Below are 13,029 nucleotides of genomic sequence, written 5' to 3' on the forward strand. Positions count from 1 at the left end.
AAACCATAAATTATCATATGTTTCTGAGAAAAATATTAGCAGGCATTATAGAGAATGTTCACTGACCATTCAGGTTGTATAAGAATGGGGTATAATAACTGCTAATCTTTCAAAGACACCAACAGTCCTACTTTTAAAACGGTTGACACAAAAACCTCATTGGTTGAGCAATGGCCTTTAACATCAGAGAAACTGCAGGCCTTAGAACAGCCAGTACAGAAGCAGTTAAATGTTCAGCATATTGAAGAATCAACCAGCCCTTGGAATTCTTTTGTATTTGTTAAAAAGAAATCTGGAAAATGGAGAATAGTAACAGATCTAAGAGCTGTTAATAAGGTGATTGAACCAATGGGCTCTCTACAGTCTGGAATTCCTTCACCTTCTCTAGTCCCTAAAGGATGGCCTCTTATAGTTATTGATTTAAAGAATTACTTCTTTACCTTTACAAGAAAAAGACAGAGAAAAATTTGCCTTCACAGTGCCTACTTATAATAATTATCAGTATGTTAAGAGATATCAGTGGAAGATTCTCCTACAGGGAATGTTAAGTACCCCACCTTGTGCCAATATTTTGTACTCAGCCATTGGAAATGCTACGTAAGCAATTTCCTGAATCTATAGTTTACCACTACAGGATGACATCTTACTAGCTAATGTGAATGTAGATGCTTTAGAAAGAAAGTTTGAAGAAGAAAATTTGCCTTGTTGGAGATTACAAATTGCTCCTGAAAAAAAAAAACAAAGAGGAGATTCTATAAATTATTTAGGCTATTAAATAGGCCAACAAAAAATTAGACCCCAAAAGGTGCAAATTAGGAGAGATTGATTATGGACTCTTAACAACGTTCAAAGATTGCTAGGAGACATTTCCAATCTACATCCCACTATTAAAGGTGTGCACCACCACCGCCTGGCTATTGTATTTATTGTATATAGTTTTTCTAGTTATAACCTTTTTATTTTAGACAAAAAAGGGGGGAATGTGGTGATATTTTGTTTGTGCTCTAACAAATGAAGCTTTTCTGGAGATCAGAGTGCAGAGTTAGTTAACCATAGAGGCCAGGTAGTGGTGGCACACACCTTTAAGCCCAGCACCTGAGAGAGGAGGGAACAGGAAACAATGTGGCTGGGCAGAGAGAGGAAGTGAAAAGGCAGGACAGAGACAGGAGCATGACCCTTTTCCCTGAGGAGTTGGCGAGGGAAGAGGTTGCTGTGGATTGATCTTTTGTCTCTCTGATCTTTCAGCAGCTACTCAATATCTGACTCCAGGTTTTTATTATTAAGATCAATTATAATTCGCACTACGGTTTCCTTGCCCTCTAGTTAAGCCAAACATCATGTTAGCACCTTGAAGGTGGACTTGGGGGTCACATTAAACAGATCTCATTTCTCTGCTTTTTATTATGGCATTTTGAGGACAAAGTACCAAACCTCACTTGCTGGAGCTACTAAGACCAAGTTTTGAACCTAAAAACTCCAGTGATAATTGTGGCATACCTAGCCAGAAGAAAAAGACACAGTTTGGGTGGCAACCACTTAGCAGGTTGATCCTAGGGAGAAGAATGAATCAACAGTTCACCTAGCTGCAAGAATCACTTTATGCCAGGGGCTGTTTCTCATCTTTCCACTTCAGCTGGCTGCAGCTACTTTCCACCTCTGGTAAATCAGAGACCTGAGATGTGTTTGGGCTCTGCAGTCCCTAAAGTCTCATCTTTGCTAAGTTCTCCTTGCTCGGTGCACCTTGGGCTTTGTCTTCCTTTGACTTGAAAGCTCATTTGAGCCAAGTGGGCTGTGTTGAACTATTTAGGTCATTATAGTGTAATATTGTCAATTTGGAAGCTCTTGAGCAAATTCAGCAAATGAACTGTTTAGGTGTTTGCTGTTTAACAGGGAAGGCTGGAATGTGTTGGTCTTTGGAGGCTCTTTGGAGCTCCTGGGGCTCTGGTGAACTATTTGAAACCTAGAGAAACAATTAGGAATGGTTTGGGGGCTATATTAACACAAGGGAGTTGTTACATGTCTGGTTTTTATTTTCTCTCTTCCTTTGAAAAGTTGGTTAGTTTAAAAAAAAATAGGCATGGGCTGGAGAGATGGCTCAGAGGTTAAGAACATTGAGGAGACTTCTATTTTAATTGTGTAATATATTGTCTATGCTATCTTGGTGTGCACCCCTCCCTACCAGCAGTCTGATTAGCCGTCTGTAAGTTTACAGTGTGTACCTAAGAGTGTACTCTCAATCAGTGCATGGTTTTTAGTTGTAATGGGCATCTGCCCTTAGGGTTCCTGGAAAAATCTGAGTGACAAACCTCTGACCATTTTACTTTTTACTTTTGTATTTTTAAATTTACTTAGATGCTTAATTTAAAGTGAGTGTGCGTCTGTGTGTGTCTCTGTCATCTCTATTTCTATTTCTGTCTCTGTCTCTGTCTCTCTCTCTGTGTGTGTGTGTGTGTGTGTGTGTGTGTGTGTATTAGGAATGGTTTGGGGGCTATATTAACACAAGGGAGTTGTTACATGTCTGGTTTTTATTTTCTCTCTTCCTTTGAAAAGTTGGTTGGTTTAAAAAAAAATAGGCATGGGCTGGAGAGATGGCTCAGAGGTTAAGTGCATTGCCTGCTCTTCCAAAGGTCCTGAGTTTGATTCCCGGCAACCACATGGTGGCTCACAACCATCTGTAATGAGGTCTGGTGCCCTCTTCTGGCCTGTAGACATACACACAGACAGAATATTGTATACATAATAAATAAACATTTTTAAAAAAAGTAGGCATTAACTATAGAGTTTGGGACAGGAGAAAACTAGTGGTTTCAGGACTTTGTCTCTCAGGCCTAATGGAAATGTAGATATTAAAAGATTAATTTTGAGCTTCCTGGCTGAATGTTTATGGTCTGGTACTGGGCTTGTTTTGATTCTCTGCTTCCAAATATTAATTTTAAAAACTGAATCTGATAAAAAATTGCTACAGGATTTATAAGAAGTAAAATGATGTATAACAAAGATTTAAAATAAAATCAGATGATCTTAATTTGTCATAAAATAGTTCAGATTTAACTGGGTATTTAAATACTGATAAATATCTACTGCCTCATAAACTTACACAATCTGAAATTCTTTGAAATCTATTAAAATAGTAGCAGGGGTCTATTGATATGTTTCATAAAACATGATTGAAGCACGGCATGAAGATGGGTTAGGGAGATGGCTCAGTGAGTAGAGGACTTATCTGCTGAGCAAGGATGCAGACCTGAGTTTGGGTCCTCGGGCACAGCAGCACACACCTATAACCTAAGGCCTGGGGGTGGATTCCAGGGATTTTCTGGCCACACATTTTAGAAGGAAAAAAAGTGAGCTCCAGTTTCAACATAAGACCTTATGATATTATATAATGTTAATAATAATGAGGAGAGATTAAGGAAGATATCTGCTGTGAGACAATGCTTTTGTACATTGTAAGAGTTGTCACTTGTATTGGTTTAATAAAATTCTGATTGGCCAGTAGCCGGGCAGAAAGTATAGGTGGGGCAACCAGACTAGGAGAATTCTGGGAAAAGGAAAAGCTCAGTCTGCAGTCATCACCCAGACGCAGAGGAAACAAGATGAGAATGCCTCACTGATAAAACGTACCAAGCCACATGGCTAACACAGACAAGAATTATGGGTCAATTTGAGTTGTAAGATCTAGTTAATAGGGGAGAGAGTGGGAACTGGGATTGGTATGTAAAATGAAAAAAAAAATTGTTTTCATTCTTTAAAATTTTTTTTAAAAGATCTAGTTAATAATAAGCCTGAGCTAATAAACCAAACAATTTGTAATTAATATAGTTTCTGTGTGTTCCTTTGGGACTGAATGGCTGTGGGACCGGAGAAACAGAAACTCCCTCAACAATGTCAAACTCTAGTCTCTATACATACCTATATAGATAAATTCTCTCTCTCTCTCTCTCTCTCTCTCTCTCTCTCTCTCTCTCACACACACACACACACACAAATACATAAATAAATAAGGTATTAAGAGCATTTGATCTGCTAAAGAAAGTATTTTTTATTTTTTTAAAATTCTGTTTACCCCCACCACCACGGTAGCCATCAACACCTGAGGCAGATGGGAGCGCTGACCCCGAGGTCATAAGAGAGGAAGAGCTGCCCCTGTGCCCCACCAGCTGCAACACTCAAAAGAGCCTCAAGCCCTGTACCTCACCTGGGCAGTACAACAGAGCCAACCCTCTTGGCACAGGTATAAGTAATCCAGCCTTGAATTTGTGAGCATGGGAGAGCTGTCCCATTCCTCATCTGTCATGTGACACCATGATTTGGGGAGAGATGATCTTCCTCACTCCTGCCTGTCAACACCTGAGGCAGGTAGGTGTGGAAGAACCAACCCTGAGGATGTGAAAGCAGGAGAACTGGCCTTGCTCATTGCTTCAAGGGGTGAAGTAGCCAGAGAAATGCAAGAGAACTACCTTGGTGGTGAGGACAAGGGAGAGCTGGTGGGCTGACCAACCCTGCAACATCAACCCCATCTGTGTTCTGCTAGAGCACACGGGAGACTGGTCCTGTAGACCCAAAGCTGCAGGATCTCTACAACACAGGGCAGCAACAGGATAACCAAGAGGAGTTCCATTGAGGGCCCAGCATCCATAGTTTAGCAGAAACCAGAGGTCTCAAACCAGACCAATGACTCTACAATGAACACTTGCAAGTGAAGATGTATGGATAAAAGGGTTTACTGCGCGACACACTGTGTCACACTGCAGCCTCCATCATGAGACTGATTTTTTCCTCTTAAATTTTATTTTATGTTGGAGGGGAGGTTGCAAGGGCAGAGGGCAGATATGAAGGGACAGGGAACTGAATGGGATAGAGATGCATAATGTGAAAGACAAAGAATAAATACAAAAGAGCTAAAAATTCTATTTATCTCTATGTGTGTGTCATCACGATGTACATGCGTATGTGGGCGTACAGGTATACACCAGGCGTGTGTGTGTCTGTGTGTGTGCATGTGTGTGCAGGTACACACCAGGAGGCTAAGATTCCCCAGAGCTGGAGTTAGAAGCGTTTGCTGGTCTGAACTCTGCTTAGCCCTCGTGACTGAGCAGCAAGCACTCCTAACTGCTAAGCTGTCCTTCCAATTCCTAAAGCAATTATTTTAGAGGGACAATAAATGTCTAAAATGCTTTGCTGAAAGTTCGGTTTGTTTATATAAAACAGTATTCCTCAGAATTATAAAATAAAATTTTGTTAAGTTATATAGTTTGTTTGCTATTTTTCTTTTAATGAGAGAGTCTTATGTGGTCTAAGCTACCCTTTTATTCTCTTTGTATCTGAGGACAGACTTAAATTCTACCTCCCAAGTGGAATTACAGCATGAACCATTGCACACAGCCTATTAGTTACAAATTCTGTGTTGACTACATAGATTTTGATTAGAATTTTCTTGAAAAACAAATTCTAGAAAGAGATTAATTTTTATTTTTTAAGTAGTCAAATTTAAAAGAAAATGAGAGAATATAACATCTATATTGACCAAAATGCTCCTAATGTACATTAAATGTACTTTTATTAGATTATTCCTATGTGTTTGTTTTCTGGGAATACTCTCTGGGAATAATAGATCAATAAATATTATTGATAATCATGAAATTCTAAAATTAAGGCTATAGTATATATAAAATGATAAATATTTTTCTCAGGGCTGGAGAAATGGCTCAGTGGTTAAGAGCACTGACTGCTCTTCCAGAGGACCCAGGTTCAGTTCTCAGCACCCACATGGCAGCTCACAACTGTCTGAAGATCCAGTTGCAGGGGATCTGACACATTCACACCAATGCACAAAAAATAAAGTTAAATAAACCATAAAAATATTAAAAAAATATTTTTGGCCGGGCGGTGGTGGCGCACGCCTTTAATCCCAGCACTCGGGAGGCAGAGGTAGACGGATCTCTGTGAGTTCGAGACCAGCCTGGTCTACAGAGCTAGTTCCAGGACAGGCTCCAAAGCCACAGAGAAACCCTGTCTCGAAAAAACAAAAAAAATAAATAAATAAAAAATAAAAAAATATTTTTGTCAAATATGTCTATACTAAATTTTCTTTTCATATTGAGAATTATAGGAGATGTGTTCTGTACAAACAATCATATTCAGGATCTAGGTGAACTTACCTTGTATGTTCTAGAAAAAGGACCATGTTATTAAGTCTTATAAAAAAGCTTGCCAATATCTTGCATTTAAAGGGTGATCAAATTTTTAAAACATGGGTCTGGAGAGATGGCTCAATGGCTAAAAGCATATGCCGCTGTTTCAGAAGTCAGGCACATGGCTCCTAAGTCCAGCTCCAGGGTATCTGACACCCTCTTCTGCCATCTGCGGGAACTGCACTAGAATCCGCAAATGCATGCTCACACACACATATACATATAAACAAAACTAAAATCTCTTTTGTTAAAAGTTCAGAAACTACCTCTCCCAGGGACAATGCTTAGAGGCCTCGGACTGGTCCTGTGTTTGACACATTGTTGTATGTTTTCCTACACTTCAGCCTCTAGCAAAGCTAAGTGTCTTAACCCCGGGCAACCTTTATATCAAGAAGGCTGGAGCCGGGCGGTGGTGGTGCACACCTTTAATCCCAGCACTTGGGAGGCAGAGGCAGGCAGATCTCTGTGAGTTCAAGACCAGCTTGGTCTATAAGAGCTAGTTCCAGGACAGGCTCCAAAACCACAGAGAAACCCTGCCTCAAAAAACCAAAAGGAAGGAAGGAAGAAGGAAGGAAGGAAGGAAGGAAGGAAGGAAGGAAGGAAGGCAGGCTGGGAAAGCACCAAAATCTGCATGTGGTGTGGGCCCAGGCAGACTTGAATGGTTTCATTACGTCCTCCAGAGACCATCTGAAACAGAGAAGCAATCAGCAGGGCTTGCAGTCGCCCTGTGTGTGCTCAGGATGTCCAAGACAGGGCCAAGTGTGCTTCCTTATCAAGAAACAGAAACCATAGTGAGAGTGTTGAAGGCACAAGCACAGAGGCAGAAAGTAAAGATCAAGGCTTGTTCTAAAAGGAAGAAAAGTTCAGAAATGCTCACAATTTTTTGCCAAGCAAATAAAATATAATTTTAAGAAATGAACTTAGAGGCTGGAGAGATGGCTCAGAGGCTAAGAGCACTGGCTGCACTTCTAAAGGTCCTGAGTTCAATTCCCAGCAACCACATGGTGGCTCACAACCATCTGTAATGAGATGTGTTGCCCTCTTCTGGCCTGCAGGGATATATGCAGGCAGACCACTGCATACTTAATAAATAAATAAATCTTTAATAAATAAATAAATTTTAAAAAAAAGAAAGAAATGAACTTAGGACTGGCCTATAAAAACAGAAACTTTTGCATAGTTTCTGGGATTTGTTCCATGTGAAATATTGATTTATTTTGTCTGTGTTGAGATGGGCTGAGTTAACTCTTGGAAAAATAAAGCTGACCCTCAACATTAATTCATTGCCAGTAGATAGTACATATAATACTTAAATTGGTATTTGTGTACATTGTGAAATTATCAAGACAAACCCAGTATTGCTAACAAAAAGACAGTCTGAGCTAGATCTCTGTGTTCATTGGGTCATTAGACACAACGTTTGTGCTGTGACAGAAAACGTTCTTATGACATACAACATAGTGTGATGACAGAGCAACATGATGAAAGTATTGAAGACTCTATTTTGTATGGTTTTTTAAATACTTTTTTGTTATTTCTCTTTTCTTTCCTTTTTTAACATGCTATATAAATGCTATACCACCACACTGGATTTCACACCCTCTTCTTGTATGAGAGGTAATGTTCACATGTGCGCAGGCAGATACACATGTACATACGTGTGTGGAAGCAGATATCAACCTCAGATAACATTTCTCAGGCACCATCCACTCTGGCTTTTGTTTTTGTTTGAGGCAGGGTCTTACTACATAGCCTTGACTGGCCTCCAACTCTCTATGTAGACCAGGCTGGCCTCCAACTCTCCATGTAGATCACAAGCACATGCCACCACACCTAGCACCCTTTTTACATGTTGGTTCTGGGCACTGAACTCAGGCAAGCACTTTTTTGATTGAGCTATCTCCATAGCACCATAATCTTTTTAAACTTTTTGAGGGACTGGTGAGATGGCTCAGTGGTTAAGAGCAATAACTGCTTTTGCAGAGGACCTGAGTTTGGTTTTCAGCACCCATGCTGGGTGGCTCACAGTCATCTGTAACGCCACCTCCTGGGAATCCAACACCCTCTTCTGGACTCCATAGGCACTGCACACATGATATGCACCCACAGACATACAAACATATACACAAACATAAAAAACATCTTTAAAAAAATTTGGAGACAAGTCTCACTGAGCTGCTCAGACTAAACTTGAACTCACTGTATGAGCAAGTGGGCCTTGAACTTGTGACCCCTGCCTCAGCCTCCTCCCAAGCAGCTGGGATTACAGGCCTGTGCCACCAAGACCAGCTTAGTTTTTAATAAATATGTAGTGGTCACACCTATAAAAGCTATTCATAATTTATGAGGTTTACAGAGAAATAAATCTTATACAAAAATATTTGATTATATATAATTAATGTAATTTTAATGAAAATCCTGCTAAATATTTTAATGCTTTATTTTCAAAGCAATTAGACTTTCTTAGAATATTGATCTGCTTTTAATAAAACTTTAAAGAAGGCTAGCATTAAAAAAATAATAGTTTAATGTATTCTGTTTCCTGTTAATTTTGCCAGGCTGTTAACAGAATCAGGGCTCACTTAGGGAGACAAGGTCTTACTATGTAGCTTTGAGAGGCCTAGAACTCACTATGTAGACCAGGTTGGCCTTGAACTCACAGAGATCCACCTGCCTTTGCCTCCCAAGTTCTGGGTTTTAAGGTATGTGATACCAACTTGGGTAAACATGTTTCCTGTCCCAACTGCCTGGTCCCAAATAACAACTCAGAGGCTTATATGAATTATAAATGCTTGACCAATAGCTCAGATTTATTACCAACTAGCTCTTACATGTTAAGTTAACACATATTCTTTGTTTGTGCTCTGCCATATGGCAGTACCTTTAGTGCATGGCACATTCATCTCCTGCTTCCCTCTGCATCTGGCTGGTGACTCCTGACTCCACCCTTCTCCTTTCCAGCATTCTTAGTTTGGTCACCCCACCTATACTTCTGCCTAGCTACTGGCCAATCAGCATTTTATTAAATCAATTCAAGTGACAAATCTTTACAGCAAACCTGGCAGGCTCTCTCTCTCTCTCATTTTTTGAGACAAGGTTTCTCTGTAGCTTTGGAGCCTGTCCTGGAACTACTTCTTTTAAACCATGCTGGCCTCAAACTCACAGAGATCTATCTACCTACCTCTGCCTCCCAAGTGCTGGAATTAAAAAATTAAAGGCATGACTATCACTGCCTGGCGAGATTAATTTCTTAAGGTTAATTTCTTAACCAAGATGCATACCAATACAAAGTGTTTATAAATAATAGCTCACAGGTATTCACTCTATTACTCACTATTATTATTAGTGTGAATAAGTTCACACTTAACCCCAAGTGTTCCTCAGAAAAATTCATTTTTCCAAGTACAGCCAAAGCAACCTGAAGAGGGCTCAGGTAAGGAAGGTGAAGGCCGTAGGCACCATACTGAGTTCCTTGTACATTCTGAGGTGAAGTCTAAGATTACAAATGGTATGGCTGCGAGCTCCATGGAGCTGGTTTCATTGCCCACCCCAAGCCTGGAAATCGTATTTGTACCTCAAATACCAAGGGTCAAAGACTGCCAACCAAAAGTAAAGTCCCCAAACAAGACCAATGCTACAGCTCTACCTCAGGCCCAGATCCAAGCTTAAGCTCTTGCTCCTATTCCTTCCCTAGTCCAGAGATGTTCAGGCCCCTGTAAAGCCCTACCACTAAAGGGCTCCGTCTGCCACTGCGAAGGCAAATGGACGTGAGCAAGCCAGCTCCTTCACCCCAACCATCTGGCTGCTTGCAGACGGCTGATGCCTTATGCTAATTTCACAAATAAACTTGAGGTGGCTTCTTTTTCTTTTTTTAATAGATGTTTCAAAATAGAAATTTACCTAAGGGATTGTCTAAGGCTAGATTTTAATATAGTAATGTAAAACTAGAATCCAGGTCTCTGTGCCTAAAGCAACAAGATTTTCTTTAAAATACGACTCTGCTCTTAGTAACCACTGGCTAGTTCTGTATCAACTTGACACAGTCTAGAGCCATCTGAGAGGAGAGATCTTCAGTTGAGAAAATCTCTCTATAACATCTGGCTCTAGGGCATTTTCTTAATTAGTGATTGATATAGACGGGCCCAGCTCATCATGGGCGGTGCCATCCCTGGACTGGTGGTCCTGGGTGCTATAAGAAAACAGGCTGAGCAGGCTATGGGGAAAGCAAGCCAGCAACCAGCACCCCTGCATGGCCTCTGCATCAGCTCCTGCCTCCCGGTTCCTGCCCTGATTTTCTTCAGTGATGAACTGACTACGGAGTGGAAGTGGAAGCCAAATAAGCCCTTTCCTCCCCAACTTAACCCTAACTAGGGCAGTAACATGTATAAAAGGAACTGGCTTGGCAGACAAGGGTTTCTGTTTTGTTTTTGATGATTACAGGGCTGGAGAAATGGCTCCACAGTTAAGAGCATGTCCTGCTATGGCAGAGGATCCTGGTTGGGTTTCCAGCACCCAGGTCTGGTTGCTCACAGTCATTAGAGGTAAGGCCTTGGTGGTAAAACAGGGAGGGTTCCTAGAAGACAGACAGATGAGCTTCTTTGCCCAGTTTTATTTGTTATTCTAGAAAGGAAAGTCTGTTGGGACAGCCTGTCTCACCTTGGACAAACAATTTCAGGAAAGAGGGACTGCAGGAAAGGCACGTAGCCTCCTAAGGGCCTTTAATCCCAGCACTCAGGAGGCAGAGGCAGGCGGATCTCTGTGAGTTCGAGGTCAGCCTGGTCTACAGAGCTAGTTCCAGGACAGCTAGGGTTGTTACACAAAGAAACCCTGTCTTGAGAAAGGAAGGAAGGAAGGAAGGAAGGAAGGAAGGAAGGAAGGAAAAGACTGTAGCCTGGGCAAGGCATGGGGAGCAAGCCAGTAAGCAGCACCCCTCCATGGCCTCTGCATCAGCTCCTGCCTCCAGGTCCCAACCCTGTTTCATTCAGTTCCTGTCCTGACTTCCTATGATGATGAACAGTGGTATGGAAGTGTAAGCCAAATAAACCCTTTATTCCTCCTCAGGTTGCTTTTGGTAATTTTTTTTTTAGTTTTTAGAGACAGGTTCCCCAGCCCTGGCTGTCCTGGAACTCACTCTGTAGACCAGGCTGTCGTCGAACTCACAGAGATCCGCCTGCCTCTGCCTCCCGAGTGCTGGGATTAACAGTGTGTGCCAACACCACACAGCTTTTTTTTTAATCACAGCAATAGCAACCCTAACTAGGACAAGAGCCAGAGGCAGGAGGATATCTGTGATTTCAAGGCCAGCCTGGTCTACATAGTGAGACCTGTCTCACAAAGAAAACATCACTTTTTATAGAACAGCAAATCATTAAAACTGCTCAGGAGGAAAACATTCCCATTGTTCTTTAGCTCCAACTTAATTATAAATTTCCTAATCCTCCTTGAGAGTAAGGAATTTTCTCATTTCTAAAGAGGGAATTATAAGAATAGTTACTGACATTTGTGTTGTGATACCAATCAACAGATAAGCATCACTTGCATGGTAGCCATTAAAAGCAGAGCATTAGTGGCCGCAGTGTGTGGGAAATTTCAGGAGCAAAGACACAGTTGGTACTTATAAAGCTTTTATAGTTTAATAAAAGAGATGGACTCATTCCTAATAAATGCACTGGGACATACTTGCAATTGAGAAGATTTAGCAGGAAGCAGTTCTTTTTGGATATTATTCACTGTAATGCCTTCTGGGGAAAATAAGAAGAAACGAGAGGGCTAGAGACACCTGGCCAGTAAGCAAAAGAAAGGAGCCTAAATTTCCCAGTCCCATATGGAGATAGTCTTATGGCGCTGACCATGAGATGACATCCTATGGAGGTTCCAGAGCCTCTACAACATTGATGTAGTTCACAGTTTTAAAATTTGAGTCAGTTCTTCTCTGTGATGGCAATGCTTGTCAAATGCCAAACACAAATTTTATTTGTGATGTCTCAAATAAAAGTCTAGTTATTATTGTATTATTTTCAGATAGCTGAGTGTGTGTTGTGTATATATATATACATATATATATATAATGTGATGCCATGTATGTATACATATGATATGATGGTATATACATATCACATTATATATCATTAGTCTAGATACTCGAGGCATTCATTCTCTCTCCTGTTTCTTTGACATGTTAAATGTTTATCAAAGTACAGGGTCTTGTAGAACTACTACCATGGTCATGCTCAAAATGATTTTTTTTAAAGTAGGGGTGAGGTTGGGGAATGGGGAGGTTGAGGGTAGAGGAGGGGCTCCCAAAGCCTGAAGCATCCCCTGAAAGGCTTCCTTGCTTCTGTCCATTTTCCTAAATTAGACAGTTATGAGGACTTTCATTATTTGGTAAATGCTTCCCTAACGTGGGCAGAGCTCTAGGGTTGATCCTCATTGTCACATAGACCAGGTGTGCTGATGCGTGACTATAACCACATCACTGAGGAAAGGGAAGCAGAGGGGTTAGAAGTTCAAGGTCATCCTCAGCTCTATAGCAAGTTTGATGTGAGCCTGGAATTCAGGAAATCCTGTCTCAAAAAATTTCTTACACTGTTATATTGCAATTTATTGATTTTCAAATGTTAAGTGAGACCTAACAGAGGAGTCAGTTTTGTATTTCCCTCCCCTTAGCCTCCCGATTTTAACATTTCATGTTTTTTATTAAGCAGATGCGTCTAGCCTTATGACTTTGTAAGCGTGGCTTGTTTTAAGTCAATTCTGCACATTACGATTGTATTTCCTGGTCTGCAGTTTTTGTTCCTGGAATAAATACCCCAGTTTTTGATTTGCCACTTTTAAT

The sequence above is a fragment of the Microtus oregoni genome, unplaced genomic scaffold, assembly GCF_018167655.1.
Source record: "Microtus oregoni isolate MIOR12 unplaced genomic scaffold, Mior012 000020F_ref0000438, whole genome shotgun sequence".
NCBI classification, from domain to species: Eukaryota; Metazoa; Chordata; class Mammalia; order Rodentia; family Cricetidae; genus Microtus; species Microtus oregoni.